General features: G+C 42.0%; 1 protein-coding gene across 1 annotated transcript in view; it reads right to left on the minus strand.

The window, feature by feature from the left end:
• Positions 1–12,785, minus strand: part of LOC121558572 (regulating synaptic membrane exocytosis protein 2-like) — a 145,874-nt gene that overhangs the window by 121,999 nt on the left and 11,090 nt on the right. The window lies entirely within an intron of this gene.

Here is a 12,785-nt window from a genome sequence, read left to right on the forward strand (position 1 = left end):
GCTCGGTCCTCCCCTCCTGCTCCGTGGCTTGACGACTCATTGCGAGCTCACAGAACAGGGCTCCGGGCAGCCCTGAAAATGGGGAAAACTAGACTCCCTGTGGACCTGTCATCTTTTCACTCCCTCCTCTCTACTTTTTCTTCCTCTGTTTCTGCTGCTAACGCCACTTTCTACCACTCTAAATTTCAAGCCTCTGCCTCTAACCGTAGGAAGCTCTTTGCCACCTTCTCCTCCCTGCTGAGTCCTCCTCCCATTTTTTACATTTACATTTTAGTCATTTAGCAGACGCTCTTATCCAGAGCGACTTACAGTTAGTGAATACATATTTTTTTTTTTTATACTGGCCCCCCGTGGGAATCGAACCCACAACCCTGGCGTTGCAACGCCATGCTCTATCAACTGAGCTACATCCCGCCGGCCATTCCCTCCCTACCCTGGACGGCGCTGGGCCAATTGTGCGCCGCCCATGAGTCTCCCGGTCGCGGCCGGCTGCGACAGAGCCTGGATTCGAACCAGGATCTCTAGTGACACAGTTAGCACTGCGATGCAGTGCCTTAGACCACTGCGCCACCCCCCCCTCCTCCTCCCTCTCTGTGGATGATATCGTCAACCATTTTGAAAAGAAGGTTGACGACATCCGATCCTCATTTATTAAGTCAAATGACACCGCTGGTCCTGCTCACACTGCCCTACCCTATGCTTTGATTTCTTTCTCCCCTCTCTCTCCAGATGAAATCTTGCGACTTGTGACGGCCGGCCGCCCAACAACCTGCCCGCTTGACCCTATCCCCTCCTCTCTTCTCCAGACCATTTCCGGAGACCTTCTCCCTTACCTCCCCTCCCTCATCAACTTATCCTTGACCGCTGGCCATGTCCCTTCCATCTTCAAGAGGGCGAGAGTTGCACCCCTCCTCAAAAAACCTACACTCGATCCCTCCTATGTCAACAACTACAAACCAGTATCCCTTCTTTCTTTTCTCTCCAAAACTCTTGAGCGTGCAGTCTTTAGCCAACTCTCCTGCTATCTCTCTCAGAATGACCTTCTTGATCCTAACCAGTCAGGTTTCAAGACTGGTCATTCAACTGAGACTGCTCTTCTCTGTGTCACGGAGGCTCTCCGCACTGCCAAAGCTAACTTTCTCTCCTCTGCTCTTATCCTTCTAGACCTATCTGCTGCCTTTGATACTGTGAACCACCAGATCCTCCTCTCCACCCTCTCCGAGTTGGGCATCTCCGGCGCTGCTCACTCTTGGATTGCGTCCTACCTGACAGGTCGCTCCTACCAGGTGGCGTGGCGAGAATCTGTCTCTGCACCACGTGCTCTCACCACTGGTGTCCCACAGGGCTCAGTTCTAGGCCCTCTCCTATTCTCTCTATACACCAAGTCACTTGGCTCTGTCATATCCTCACATGGTCTCTCCTATCATTGCTACGCAGATGACACACAATTGATTTTCTCCTTTCCCCCTTCTGATAACCAGGTGGCGAATCGCATCGCTGCATGTCTGGCAGACATATCAGTGTGGATGTCGGATCACCACCTCAAGCTGAACCTCGGTAAGACAGAGCTGCTCTTCCTCCCGGGGAAGGACTGCCCGCTCCATGATCTCGCCATCACGGTTGACAACTCCATTGTGTTCTCCTCCCAGAGTGCAAAGAACCTTGGCGTGACCCTGGACAACACTCTGTCGTTCTCTGCTAACATCAAAGCGGTGACCCGATCCTGCAGGTTCATGCTCTACAACATTCGCAGAGTACGACCCTACCTTACACAGAAAGCAGCACAGGTCCTAATCCAGGCACTTGTCATCTCCCGTCTGGATTACTGCAACTCGCTGTTGGCTGGGCTCCCTGCCTGTGCCATTAAACCCCTGCAATTTATCCAGAACGCTGCAGCCCGTCTGGTGTTCAACCTTTCTAAGTTCTCTCACGTCACCCCGCTCCTCCGCACACTCCACTGGCTTCCAGTTGAAGCTCGCATCTACTACAAAACCATGGTGCTTGCCTACGGAGCTGTGAGGGGAATGGCACCTCCTTACCTTCAGGCTCTGATCAGACCCTACACCCAAACGAGGGCACTACATTCATCCACCTCTGGCCTGCTAGCCCCCCTACCTCTACGGAAGCACAGTTCCCGCTCAGCCCAGTCAAAGCTATTCGCTGCTCTGCCACCCCAATGGTGGAACAAGCTCCCCCACGATGCCAGGACAGTAGAGTCACTGACCACCTTCCAGAGACACTTGAAACCCTACCTCTTTAAGGAATACCTGGAATAGTATAATAGTAATCCTTCTACCCTCCCTTTACTACCACTGTCTTTTGTCTAAACTAACACCTGACTTATTTCATCTGCTAGCACTGACTTGTTTAAAGAAATGTACTTATTGTGATCAAGATGTGGTTGTCCCTGATTGCACTGACTTTGCTCACAGCTGCTTGTTTGAAGAAGTGTACTTACTGTGATCAAGATATGGTTGCTCCACTGGCCATCCTAAGTTGAATGCACCAATTTGTAAGTCACTCTGGATAAGAGCGTCTGCTAAATGACTTAAATGTAAATGACTCACCAAGACCCCATAAATGACTCATTGAGAGCCCAGACTTGAACCAGACTCACCAATACCCAGTATATGAACCAGACTCACTAAGACACAAGATATGAACCGGACTCTCTAAGACCCCAGATGCGAACCGGACTCATTAAGACACCATATATGACTGGTGTGTTTATGGACATATTCAATCTCTCCCTTTCCCAGTCTGCTGTTCCCAAATGCTTCAAGATGGCCACCATTGTTGCTGTACCCAAGAAACCAAATGTAACTAAACTAAATGACTATCGCCCTGTAGCACTCACCTCTGTCATCATGAATCGCTTTGACAGACTAGTCAAGGATCATATCACCTCTACCTAAGACCCCAGATATGATTCACGAAGACCCCAGATATGAACTAGACTCACTAAGACCCCAGATATGATTCACAAAGACCCCAGATATTAACTACACTCACTAAGACCCCAGATATGATGCACTATGATCCAAAATATTAACCAGACTCACTAAGACCCCAGATATGAACCAGTCTCACTAAGACCCCAGTTATGAACCAGACTCACTGAGACCACGTAAAAGAAACAGACTCACTAAGACCCCAGATATAAACCCAACTCAATAAGACCCCATATATGACTCACTAACACCCCAGATATGAACCAGACTCACTAAGTCCCCAGATATGAACCAGACTCACTAAGTCCCCAGATATGAACCAGACTCACTAAGACCCCAGATATGAACCGGAGTCACTAAGACCCCTTATATGAACCAGACTCATTAAGACCCCAGATATGAACCAGACTGACTAAGACCCCAGATATGAACCAGACTTACTAAGACCCCTTATATGAACCAGACTCACTAAGACCCCAGATATGAACCTACATTGTCATGCTGAAACAGGAAAGGGTCTTCCCCAAACTGTTGCCACAACGTTGGAAGCACAGAATCGTCTAGAATGTCATTGTATGCTGTAGCGTTAAGATTTCCCTTCACTGGAACTAAGGGGCCTAGCCCGAAACATGAAAAACAGCCCCAGACCATTATTCCTCCTCCGCCAAACATTACAGTTACCACTATGCATTCGTTCAGGTAGCGTTCTCCTGGCATCCACCAAACCCAGATTCGTCCATCGGACTGCCAGATGGTGAAGCGTGATTCATCACTCCAGAGAACATGTTTCCACTGCTCCAGAGTCCAATGGCGGTGAGCTTTACACCACTCCAGCCGACGCTTGGCATTGCACATGGTGATCTTAGGCTTGTGTGCGGCTGCTCGGCCATGGAAACCCATTTCATGAAGCTCCCAAAAAAAAGTTATTATGCTGACGTTGCTTCTAGAGGCAGTTTGGAACTCGGTAGTAAGTGTTGCAACCAAGGACAGACGATTTTTGCAAAGCTGTCATCAAGGCAAAGGGTGGCTATTTGAAGAATCTCAAATATAAAATATATTTTGATTTGTTTAACACTTTTCTGGTTACTACATGATTCCATATGTGCTATTTCATAGTTTTGATGTCTTCACTATTATTCTACAATGTAGAAAATAGTAAAAATAAAGAAAAACCCTTGAATCAGTAGGTGTTCTAAAACTTTTGACCGGTAGTGTATATACTTTATCTTATGATATCTACATCTGGTTGGGGTGAGAGTGGGTGATGGTGGTGTGGGTAAGACAGAGACATATGTACTTTATGTAAATAAATCTATATCTGGACGGGTGAGAGTGGGTGATGGTGGTGTGGGTAAGACAGAGACATATGTACTTTATGTAAATAAATCTATATCTGGACGGGTGAGAGTGGGTGATGGTGGTGTGGGTTCAGGCAGAGACATATATACTTCATATAACTATATCTACATCTGGATGGGTTGAGAGAGGGTTATGGTGGTGTGGGTTCAGGCAGAGACATACTGTATATACTTTATATAAATATATCTACATCTGAATGGGGTGAAAGCGGGTGGTGTGGGCTGGGGAAGAGACATATATACTTAATATAAATAAATCTACCTCTGAACTGGGTGAGAACTAGTGTTGGTAGTGTGGGTTGAGGGAGAAACAAATATACTTTATATAAATATATCTACATCTGGTTGGGGTGAGAGAGGGTTATGGTAGTGTAGAGATAATGAGAGACATACTGTATCTTAATATAACTACATCTACATCTGGTTGGGGTGAGAGTGGGTTATGTGAGAGACATACTGTATCTTAATATAACTATATCTACATCTGGTTGGGGTGAGAGTGGGTTATGGTAGTGTAGAGATAATGAGAGACATACTGTATCTTAATATAGGGTGGTCATACTGTTATGACATTTTCAAGGCTGATGTAAAACAGAGATGATTCAAATAAAAGTAAAATATATTAAATGAAAATGCAAAATTGTGCAAATGATGCACTTAATATACAAATGAGGCAGTACGGAACACATAATTACAGTAATTTAAGACCAATAATTGAAGGTATGTTGGTCATACATCAACATATATTCATGCCTTATGCAAAACTTAGTTTGTAACAATTTGAAACATTTTCTGAAATTAGAATGCTACTTTTATATTACTTAATGTAAATTAGATACTTAATATGCTATTTAATATGTACAGTATATAATAATAATAATAATAATAATAATAATAATAATAATAATAATAATAATAGTAATAATAATAATAATAGAGATACAGCATGTTAAGCCCATACATTTAATGTAAGGTGGTGATATTGTTAACATACTGTATATCTTTTTTTTTTTATGCAGAACTGGGAGGTTTTAAAAATGTAATTAAGCAATACCAAATAATGAATATATATATCTATATATATATATATATATATATATATATATATATATATATATATATATATATATATATATATATATATATATATATATAGAATTATGCAAATTCCTTAATGAGTTGCGATGTTCCATTCACTTCAATGAAAAATGTTGTTTACGCTTCTGCTCTATCACCTTTTAAGCTGAACACACCAAACTAACTTTATTTGCAAATGCAACGGTATGTAGTTGACTGAACTGTATAAACAGTTATGAATATTTATAATTTATTATTATTAGAATTACAGTGGGGAAAAAAGTATTTAGTCAAATCAAATCAAATCAAATCAAATTTTATTGGTCACATGCGTCGAATACAACAGGTGCAGACATTACAGTGAAATGCTTACTTACAGCCCTTAACCAACAGATGCATTTATTTTAAACAAAAAGTAAGAATAAAACAACAACAAAAAAGTGTTGAGAAAAAAAGAGCAGAAGTAAAAATAAAGTGACAGTAGGGAGGCTATATATACAATAGAATAAAGTGACAGTAGGAGGCTATATATACAGGGGGTACCGTTGCGATAGTCAATGTGCGGGGGGCACCGACTAGTTGAGTAATATGTACATGTGGGTAGAGTTAAAGTGACTATGCATAAATACTTAACAGAGTAGCAGCAGCGTAAAGGGATGGGGGTGGGGGCAGTGCAAATAGTCTGGGTAGTCATGATTACTGTTCAGGAGTCTTATGGCTTGGGGGTAGAAGCTGTTGAGAAGTCTTTTGGACCTAGACTTGGCACTCGGTACCGCTTGCCGTGCGGTAGCAGAGAGAACAGTCTATGACTAGGGTGACTGGAGTCTTTGACAATTTTGAGGGCCTTCCTCTGACACCGCCTGGTATAGAGGTCCTGGATGGCAGGGAGCTTTGCCCCAGTGATGTACTGGGCCGTACGCACTACCCTCTGTAGTGCCTTGCAGTCAGAGGCCAAGCAGTTGCCATACCAGGCGGTGATGCAACCAGTCAGGATGCTCTCGATAGTGCAGCTGTAGAATTTTTTTGAGGATCTGAGGACCCATGCCAAATCTTTTAGTCTCCTGAGGGGGAATAGGCTTTGTCGTGCCCTCTTCACGACTGTCTTGGTGTGTTTGGACCATGATAGTTCGTTGGTGATGTGGACACCAAGGAACTTGAAGCTCTCAACCTCTCAAGCTAGTCAGCCACCAATTGTGCAAGTTCTCCCACTTTAAAAAAGATGAGAGGCCTGTCATTTTCATCATAGGTACACAATCAACTATGACAGACAAAGTGAGGAAAAAAAATCCAGAAAATCACATTGTAGGATTTTTTATGAATTTATTTGCAAATTATGGTGGAAAATAAGTATTTGGTCAATAACAAAAGTTTCTCAATACTTTGTTAAATACCCTTTGTTGGCAATGACACAGGTCAAACGTTTTCTGTAAGTCTTCACAAGGTTTTCACACACTGTTGCTGGTATTTTGGCCCATTCCTCCATGCAGATCTCCTCTAGAGCAGTGATGTTTTGGGGCTGTCGCTGGGTAACACGGACTTTCAACTCTCTCCAAAGATGTTCTATGGGGTTGAGATCTGGAGACTGGCTAGGCCACTCCAGGACCTTGAAATGCTTCTTACGAAGCCACTCCTTCGTTGCCCGGGCGGTGTGTTTGGGATCATTGTCATGCTGAAAGACCCAGCCACGTTTCATCTTCAATGCCCTTGCTGATGGAAGGAGGTTTTCACTCAAAATCTCACGATACATGGCCCCATTCTTTCTTTCCTTTACACGGATCAGTCGTCCTAGTCCCTTTGCAGAAAAACAGCCCCAAAGCATGAAGTTTCCACCCCCATGCTCCACAGTAGGTATGGTGTTCTTTGGATGCAACTCAGCATTCTTTGTCCTCCAAACACGATGAGTTGAGTTTTTACCAAAAAGTTCTATTTTGGTTTCATCTGACCATATGACATTCTCCCAATCCTCTTCTGGATCATCCAAATGCACTCTAGCAAACTTCAGACGGCCTGGAACATGACTGGCCTAAGCAGGGGGACACGTCTGGCACTGCAGGATTTTGAGTCCCTGGTGGCGTAGTGTGTTACTGATGGTAGGCTTTGTTACTTTGGTCCCAGCTCTCTGCAGGTCATTCACTAGGTCCCCCCGTGTGGTTCTGGGATTTTGCTCACCGTTCTTGTGATCATTTTGACCCCACGGGGTGAGATCTTGCGTGGAGCCCCCAGATCGAGGGAGATTATCAGTGGTCTTGTATGTCTTCCATTTCCTAATAATTGCTCCCCACAGTTGATTTCTTCAAACCAAGCTGCTTACCTATTGCAGATTCAGTCTTCCCAGCCTGGTGCAGGTCTACAATTTTGTTTCTGGTGTCCCTTGACAGCTCTTTGGTCTTGACCATAGTGGAGTTTGGAGTGTGACTGTTTGAGGTTGTGGACAGGTGTCTTTTATACTGATAACAAGTTCAAACAGGTGCCATTAATACAGGTAACGAGTGGAGGACAGAGGAGCCTCTTAAAGAAGAAGTTACAGGTCTGTGAGAGCCAGAAATCTTGCTTGTTTGTAGGTGACCAAATACTTATTTTCCACCATAATTTGCAAATAAATTCATAAAAAATCCTACAATGTGATTCTCTGGATTTTTTTTCCTCAATTTGTCTGTCATAGTTGACGTGTACCTATGATGAAAATGACAGGCCTCTCTCATCTTTTTAAGTGGGAGAACTTGCACAATTGGTGGCTGACTAAATACTTTTTTTCCCCACTGTACAATTACTATTAACAATCAAACAATGTTTCAAATGTTAACTAGTCAATTATGAGCAGGTGACCTAGTAACACAATATCCTCACATCTGGCCTAGGCCTATGTCTCTGACACATGCATGCGAAAAGACAGACTCACTCACCAAATCTCTCATTCTCTCCTATGGGCACACACACTCTGCCAGCCAGTAGGACCTAACATCCTACCATTGGTTCCATTGTATTGGTTCCATTGTATTGGTTCCATTGTATTGGTTCCATTGTATTGGTTCCATTGTGTTGGTTCCATTTGTCACCTAACACCCTATCATAATAATATAATAATAATAATATGCCATTTAGCAGACGCTTTTATCCAAAGCGACTTACAGTCATGCGTGCATACATTTTTGTGTATGGCTGGTCCCGGGGATCGAACCCACTACCTTGGCGTTACAAGCGCTGTGCTCTACCAGCTGAGCTACAGAGGACCACATTGGTTCGATTGTATGGGTTTCATTGTATCAGGAAACTAAATCAAGCACCGCTTAGGTATTTGTCGCAGGTCTGTTTGACATAGATCTCAGGGTGTAGGGGAAGAAAGGGGCGACCCTGGTCTTTGGGTAATGGAATTGGAAAAACTACAGTCATCAGCTTCTCTGTTCATCTTAGATTCCTGTTGCTGTGATAAAACTACAGTCATCAGCTTCTCTGTTCATCCTAGATTCCTGTTGCTGTGATAAAACTACAGTCATCAGCTTCTCTGTTCATCCTAGATTCCTGTTGCTGTGATAAAACTACAGTCATCAGCTTCTCTGTTCATCCTAGATTCCTGTTGCTGTGATAAAACTACAGTCATCAGCTTCTCTGTTCATCCTAGATTCCTGTTGCTGTGATAAAACTACAGTCATCAGATTCTCTGTTCATCCTAGATTCCTGTTGCTGTGATAAAACTACAGTCATCAGATTCTCTGTTCATCCTAGATTCCTGTTGCTGTGATAAAACTACAGTCATCAGCTTCTCTGTTCATCCTAGATTCCTGTTGCTGTGATAAAACTACAGTCATCAGCTTCTCTGTTCATCCTAGATTCCTGTTGCTGTGATAAAACTACAGTCATCAGCTTCTCTGTTCATCCTAGATTCCTGTTGCTGTGATAAAACTACAGTCATCAGCTTCTCTGTTCATCCTAGATTCCTGTTGCTGTGATAAAACTACAGTCATCAGCTTCTCTGTTCATCCTAGATTCCTGTTGCTGTGATAAAACTACAGTCATCAGATTCTCTGTTCATCCTAGATTCCTGTTGCTGTGATAAAACTACAGTCATCAGCTTCTCTGTTCATTCTAGATTCCTGTTGCTGTGATAAAACTACAGTCATCAGATTCTCTGTTCATCCTAGATTCCTGTTGCTGTGATAAAACTACAGTCATCAGCTTCTCTGTTCATCCTAGATTCCTGTTCACATTGAGATTAGAATGTGTCTGGTTTTCGACATAGTATGTATGGTTTGGTTTCTAAATAGTGTGTATGGTTGTGTAGACTACATAGTGTGTATGGTTGTGTAGACTACATAGTGTGTATGGTTGTGTAGTTGTGTAGACTACATAGTGTGTATGGTTGTGTAGACTACATAGTGTGTATGGTTGTGTAGACTACATAGTGTGTATGGTTGTGTATATGTGTAGACTACATAGTGTGTATGGTTGTGTAGACTACATAGTGTGTATGGTTGTGTAGTTGTGTAGACTACATAGTGTGTATGGTTGTGTAGACTACATAGTGTGTATGGTTGTGTAGTTGTGTAGACTACATAGTGTGTATGGTTGTGTAGACTACATAGTGTGTATGGTTGTGTAGTTGTGTAGACTACATAGTGTGCATGGTTGTGTAGTTGTGTAGACTACATAGTGTGTATGGTTGTGTAGTTGTGTAGACTACATAGTGTGTATGGTTGTGTAGTTGTGTAGACTACATAGTGTGTATGGTTGTGTAGACTACATAGTGTGTATGGTTGTGTAGACGACATAGTGTGTATGGTTGTGTAGTTGTGTAGACTACATAGTGTGTATGGTTGTGTAGACTACATAGTGTGTATGGTTGTGTAGTTGTGTAGACTACATAGTGTGTATGGTTGTGTAGTTGTGTAGACTACATAGTGTGTATGGTTGTGTAGTTGTATAGACTACATAGTGTGTATGGTTGTGTAGTTGTGTAGACTACATAGTGTGTATGGTTGTGTAGTTGTGTAGACTACATAGTGTGTATGGTTGTGTAGTTGTGTAGACTACATAGTGTGTATGGTTGTGTAGACTACATAGTGTGTATGGTTGTGTAGTTGTGTAGACTACATAGTGTGTATGGTTGTGTAGACTACATAGTGTGTATGGTTGTGTATATGTGTAGACTACATAGTGTGTATGGTTGTGTAGACTACATAGTGTGTATGGTTGTGTAGTTGTGTAGACTACATAGTGTTTATGGTTGTGTAGTTGTGTAGGCTACATAGTGTGTATGGTTGTGTAGTTGTGTAGACTACATAGTGTGTATGGTTGTGTAGTTGTGTAGACTACATAGTGTGTATGGTTGTGTAGACTACATAGTGTGTATGGTTGTGTAGATGTGTAGACTACATAGTGTGTATGGTTGTGTAGTTGTGTAGACTACATAGTGTGTATGGTTGTGTAGTTGTGTAGACTACATAGTGTGTATGGTTGTGTAGACTACATAGTGTGTATGGTTGTGTAGACTACATAGTGTGTATGGTTGTGTAGTTGTGTAGACTACATAGTGTGTATGGTTGTGTAGTTGTGTAGACTACATAGTGTGTATGGTTGTGTAGTTGTGTAGACTACATAGTTTGTATGGTTGTATAGACTACATAGTGTGTATGGTTGTGTAGATGTGTAGACTATATAGTGTGTATGGTTGTGTAGACTACATAGTGTGTATGGTTGTGTAGATGTGTAGACTACATAGTGTGTATGGTTGTGTAGACTACATAGTGTGTATGGTTGTGTAGTTGTGTAGACTACATAGTGTGTATGGTTGTGTAGTTGTGTAGACTACATAGTGTGTATGGTTGTGTAGACTACACAGTGTGTATGGTTGTGTAGTTGTGTAGACTACATAGTGTGTATGGTTGTGTAGTTGTGTAGACTACATAGTGTGTATGGTTGTGTAGTTGTGTAGACTACATAGTGTGTATGGTTGTGTAGACTACATAGTGTGTATGGTTGTGTAGAGTACATAGTGTGTATGGTTGTGTAGTTGTGTAGACTACATAGTGTGTATGGTTGTGTAGTTGTGTAGACTACATAGTGTGTATGGTTGTGTAGTTGTGTAGACTACATAGTGTGTATGGTTGTGTAGACTACATAGTGTGTATGGTTGTGTAGACTACATAGTGTGTATGGTTGTGTAGTTTTGTAGACTACATAGTGTGTATGGTTGTGTAGACTACATAGTGTGTATGGTTGTGTAGTTGTGTAGGCTACATAGTGTGTATGGTTGTGTAGTTGTGTAGACTACATAGTGTGTATGGTTGTGTAGACTACATAGTGTGTATGGTTGTGTAGACTACATAGTGTGTATGGTTGTGTAGACTACATAGTGTGTATGGTTGTGTAGTTGTGTAGACTACATAGTGTGTATGGTTGTGTAGATGTGTAGACTACATAGTGTGTATGGTTGTGTAGATGTGTAGACTACATAGTGTGTATGTTTGTGTAGATGTGTAGACTACATAGTGTGTATGTTTGTGTAGACTACATAGTGTGTATGGTTGTGTAGTTGTGTAGACTACATAGTGTGTATGGTTATGTAGTTGTGTAGACTACATAGTGTGTATGGTTGTGTAGACTACATAGTGTGTATGGTTGTGTAGACTACATAGTGTGTATGGTTGTGTAGACTACATAGTGTGTATGGTTGTGTAGTTGTGTAGACTACATAGTGTGTATGGTTGTGTAGACTACATAGTGTGTATGGTTGTGTAGACTACATAGTGTGTATGGATGTGTAGTTGTGTAGACTACATGGTGTGTATGGTTGTGTAGTTGTGTAGACTACATAGTGTGTATGGTTGTGTAGACTACATAGTGTGTATGGATTTGTAGTTGTGTAGACTACATGGTGTGTATGGTTGTGTAGTTGTGTAGACTACATAGTGTGTATGGTTGTGTAGTTGTGTAGACTACATAGTGTGTATGGTTGTGTAGACTACATAGTGTGTATGGTTGTGTAGACTACATAGTGTGTATGGTTGTGTAGACTACATAGTGTGTATGGTTGTGTAGACTACATAGTGTGTATGGTTGTGTAGTTGTGTAGACTACATAGTGTGTATGGTTGTGTAGTTGTGTAGACTACATAGTGTGTATGGTTGTGTAGTTGTGTAGACTACATAGTGTGTATGGTTGTGTAGATGTGTAGACAACATAGTGTGTATGGTTGTGTAGTTGTGTAGACTACATAGTGTGTATGGTTGTGTAGTTGTGTAGACTACATAGTGTGTATGGTTGTGTAGGCTACATAGTGTGTATGGTTGTGTAGTTGTGTAGACTACATAGTGTGTATGGTTGTGTAGTTGTGTAGACTACATAGTGTGTATGGTTGTGTAGACTACATAGTGTGTATGGTTGTGTAGTTGTGTAGACTACA

This window comes from Coregonus clupeaformis, unplaced genomic scaffold, assembly GCF_020615455.1.
Source record: "Coregonus clupeaformis isolate EN_2021a unplaced genomic scaffold, ASM2061545v1 scaf1052, whole genome shotgun sequence".
Taxonomy (NCBI): domain Eukaryota; kingdom Metazoa; phylum Chordata; class Actinopteri; order Salmoniformes; family Salmonidae; genus Coregonus; species Coregonus clupeaformis.